The sequence below is a fragment of the Triticum dicoccoides genome, chromosome 1B (assembly GCF_002162155.2).
Source record: "Triticum dicoccoides isolate Atlit2015 ecotype Zavitan chromosome 1B, WEW_v2.0, whole genome shotgun sequence".
Lineage (NCBI taxonomy): Eukaryota > Viridiplantae > Streptophyta > Magnoliopsida > Poales > Poaceae > Triticum > Triticum dicoccoides.
Window position 1 is genome coordinate 710,026,064 of NC_041381.1, and position 5,238 is coordinate 710,031,301.

Consider the following 5,238-nt stretch of genomic DNA (forward strand, 5'->3'; position numbering starts at 1 on the left):
GAGGGGGTTTAAATAGCAGTTTTTGGCTAGGGTTTGGTCTAGGGGGGGGGGGTTCGAACCCTCTGATCTTGATCCGGCGGTTCCGGACGCGAGGGGGGTTAGGCAGGCCTAGGTGGGCTGTGACGAGAGGGTTGGGCTGAGAGGAGAGGGGAGAAATGCAGCCCGGCAATGGTTTCGGAGACCGAAACGTCCGACGAATATACCGATTACGGTACCACTATGTTTAACGGTTGGGCAGTCAAACGGACTCCGAATGCGACGAAACTTGGCAGGCGGCCTGTCTACACAATAATAAGACCGCACGACAAGTTGCATCCCATTCCGAGAACATTTTTATGCCACTTATAAATAATATTTCGGAGGTGCCGCGGGCGCGTGCGAGTGTGTCTGGACTCCGAATGGACAACGGAGAGGACCGCGGAAACCCGAACGGATGCAAGTTTTATAAAAACGATGCCGATGCAATGCGCATGATGCTATGAGATGAGATGCATAACAAGAACAAAATGCAAAACAACAGACAAAACCCAACCACGGAGGAAATATCATATTGCATGTCCGGAAAAGGCAAGAGTTGGAGTTACAAATATGGAAAGTTGTATCCGGGGCGATACAACACTCCACCACTACGAGAGGATCTCGTCCCGAGATCTAGGATGGCACCGGAGGGAAAACGAAGAGGAAGATAAGAGGTAAACTAAGTTGCTTCTTCGACAAATGAGTGAAACCACGAACCTTGAGAGGTTGAGCAATTTAAAAGAAAGAATACAACAGAGATGAACGAGATTGCAGACAATCTGTTAGAAAAAAGGAACAAGGAACATTACGAGAACTTGAAGGTTGCAAAGACATGAATCAAGAGTTTAATGGACAAGATAGAATTCGAATCCACTCCGATTAAAACGAGATGAGAGAGGAAGAATTCGGGCAGCACTCCGGTTGAACATGGAAGGAATATGATTTGAACTTGGCAAAATGGAAGCACTTGGATGAGACTCCGGTTAAAAGAGGAATGATAGACACAACACTCCGGTTAAATGGATAAGCATGGGAAGAACACGATCCTCAAGTCGAGATGATGAGTGAAGAGTGCAACATCGCATTGCCTTCGGGACGAAAGAATAGAAGTTAGATTGTTGGGATAAAGGGACGGAGAAGAAAATGAAATCTTCTACCAGAAATGAACTTGCAAAGCATCCTTGCAAAGAAGAATAGAACGGAGTTGTTGGAAAATCAACAACGAAAAGCACAAGCTTATTATGGGCTTATGGCAAACATCTCAAAATGATGAGGTGACAACCGGCCACTAACTGAAACAATTGCTTGCTTGAGATCAACGAAGAGATGAAAACTGCTTTCGCCGAGAGGATAGGAGAAAACTTCGATCATTGATAAGCACCACAAATAGCAACATTCCTTAGGGGAAGGCTTTAGATGAAAACTAACCCAAGATAACTCCAACAAAGAGATTGATTGGTCGAAAAGATATCTTGAACGAAGAGAAAATGATGGATTTAATTAACTCATTCCTGACAACTTGTGAATCATGAAGCACGAGGAGAAATTGTCAAGGATGACATAACACCATCTCCAAAGATAAAGTAGAAAGGCTTGCACTTCGAAATGCAAAAGAAGAACAGTTGAACTCCTCAAAACAAAACATGTGTTGAGCACCATGTTTATTTTAGAGTATAGCTTGACGGATCATAACTTCAAGAGAAATCTTGAAGAACAATTGAAGAATGAAAAGAATCCTTGACGAACCATCATGTAGAGCCTCCATGGAGAACTCCGGTAATAAAAGGATGATAGAAAGGAAGAGAAGTTGAAAGAACAAGGTGAAGCCTTGCAATGATTTAGATGGAGCTTCGCGATGATATAACCGAGAGAACTTGGAACTCCGGAAAGAAAAGATGAACAACAAGAAGCCAAGAATTTATTCCTCCTGAACAAACTCCGAAGGAAAGGATTAATCACTTGGATGAAACAAGAATAAGAATTATGTCATGCCTATCCTTCACCGATTTAAAATGATGACAAGCAACGGATTTGGCATACTACTTATTCTCGTAGAAAGGATTAAGAGAGATATAGCGTAAACTTGTGAAGGTATTCAAGGAACCACCGGTAGGATTTGGAAACAAGGAATATTTGATATGATAACGGAGGAAGAGAAATCTTGAACAAACCGCCGTAAGAATTGAAAACGAACGAAGTAAAGATAAAGAAACACCGGGAAGAATTGGAAAACGAATGAATATACTTGAGGGGATTTAGATACAAGTGAACGAAGAGATCATGAACTGATTAGAGGATATTTGAACGATGCATCGGAAGAATTCCAGAACGAGAGTTGAAAGCTTGAATGAATAATTATGAGGTGATGGGCTCCGGAGAATCAAACTGAAAAGGCTCCTGAGTTGCTCCGGATGGATGAAAAGAATTCTCACAATCGAAAACAATTATGAGAGGATGACATAAGCTAGAACTATGAATCTTCAAGAGAACGGACCAAGATTTAAGAGGAAAAACTCTTCTTCGGTCTTCAAAATTCAAGAATGACGATGCGAAACACCACCATGAATTGTTGAGACACTCCGGAAGGATGAAAAAAACAAAGAGGTTGAGCCAACAATGAAATAATTTTGAAATCGATCTTGGAGATGGCATGTGACTGATGAACTTCATTCTTACGTCAAACTCTGAAAAGACATTGGAATAGCTCCGGATAATTAGAAGAGTCAGGTAAGATCCCGGGAAAAGACCTGTGGGTTAGGGCCCACTAAAAGATACACCGTTGAACAATTGATTGAAAGGGGGGATTGCACCGGTTGAATTAAATGGCTTGAATGAGATAACAACCTCAAAATAACTTGAACAGATAGAGAATGGAAGCACGAATCTTCCGAGATATCTTCAGCACTCCGGATATGAACAGGGAGAGGTGAATAAATAATAGAGCCTTGGATAAGAAATTCACATGGGAAGATATGTGAAACAACAAAAGAGATATGATAACACCGAGACTTGAAATTAATCCACCGGAGAAGAAAAGAGACAAAGAATAATGAACTTGAAGCTCCGTTAGAATCTTTGTGAGAATCACCGGATAAGAACATTGACGGAAAAGAATGGAGAAACTTCACATCCATAAGATGGATACCTGATTAAGATATCTGAGTCCTTGAAGAAAAGGGTGGGAGGGCGGGAAAACAAAGACAACTTGGGGACGGATGAAACAAACACCGTTGAGAAAACTTAGAAATGATCTTGGGGATGTTGAAAATGATCGGATCCACTTGAAGAGAAACACGCCGGTTGGAAAAGAACTAACATGACAACCTCAATGATCAAAAGGATTTGTACTCCCATAGAAATATGAGAACACCGCTTGAAAAAGTATGGACTCAACACTTGACATGAAGCAACTCGAATACCACAACTCAAAACAAAACAAAGGATTGGCTTGCAGAAATAAGCCAGAAACAAACATATGATAGATCCCATATCGTATCATGTGTCTGTTGGAAAGATAAAACTAGAGCTACTTGAATTCCCACCTATAGAACTCCCAAAACTTTCTGGTTATGCAATCTGGTGTTGGGGATACAGGGGAAGCAATATATCTCACCCAAACTAACAATACCTACATCCAAGCTGTATCCATCCGTCAACACATAACCAAGAAAACTCCGGAAATCGTGTACCTCAACCTTCGAAAAGCATCCGTTATACGAGCTATGGCAATACTCCCGAACTCCCCAGTACTGGGTGACGTCGAGGTTATCTCACCAACAACTGCATAAAAGAGATTTTCGATGTCGGCAAAGCTCAGGTATTCCAGAACTGCAAAGATAAAATTGTGACGACAACACCTTGGAGCTCAACTCCCCGGGTCAAAGCCACATAATAGACAGGAGGCACCAAGAACAATGTTCTCGTCACAAAACCATCGGAACGATTCCAAGATACCCGCGTGATCCTAAAAAAAATTTAGTGAAATTTGAGGAGAGGAAAGACAAAACATCTACGTCAGGAGACCTCACCAGAGCGACGAAGGGACTGAGGAGTAAAAAGAATCCTACTCTCCGATATATATAATCCTAAGACTCAAAATAGTTTTTTTTCTAGACTCAACAACGGCCAACAATCAAGGGGGCTCCTATGGTCGGTCGAGGCTCTGATACCAACTTGTCATGCCCAATATGCGATACTATCCTAAAGAGACTCGAAGGTCCCACCAAGGATAGAACCGCATATTGAAACGCTTTTGCAAGGTGGATATCATTACATCAACATTACATAATAGATGGGTAAAACATACAAGAGGCATACAATGCCACACGAATACAACATCATATCATACATGAGAACAACATCCGACTATGGATGAAACACAAACAGAAGCTCAAATGACATCCACCCCGCTAGCCCAGGCTGCCGACCTGGAACCTATCCCCTGATCGAAGAAGCAGAAGAAGATCTCAATGAAAACAAGCATCGCTCTCGCATCATGATCGTTGCATAAACCTGTACCTGCAACTGTTGTTGTAGTAATCTGTGAGCCATGAGGACTCAGCAATCCCATTACCATGGGTATCAAGACTAGCAAAGCTTAAAGGGAAAGGAAGGGGTAAAGTGGTGAGGTTGCAGCAGCGACTAAGCATGATGAGGTGGCTAACATACGCAAATGAGAGCGAGAAGAGAGCAAATGGAATGGTCGTGAAGCTAGCAATGATCAAGAAGTGATCCTGAACTCCTACTTACGTCAATCATAACCCGAAAACCGTGTTCACTTCCCGGACTCCACCGAAAAGAGACCATCACGGCTACACACGCGGTTGATGTATTTTAATTCGGATCTGGTTCAATTTATCAACAACCGGACATTAACAAATTCCCATCTGCCTATAACCGCAGGCACGGCTTTCGAAAGATTATACCCTGCAGGGGTGTCCCAACTTAGTCCATGACAAGCTCTCGCGATCAATGAAGGAATAGACCTTCTCCCAAGAAGACCCGATTAGACTCGGAATCCCGGTTTACAAGACATTTCGACAATGGTAAAACAAGACCAGCAAAGCCGCCCGATGCGCCGACAATCCTGATAGGAGCTGCACATATCTCGTTCTCAGGGCAACACCGGATAAGTCAAGCTACGAGTAAAACCAGCCCTCGAGTTGCCCCGAGGTGGCCCCGCAGGCAGCTCAGTTCGGACCAACACTTAGACAAGCACTG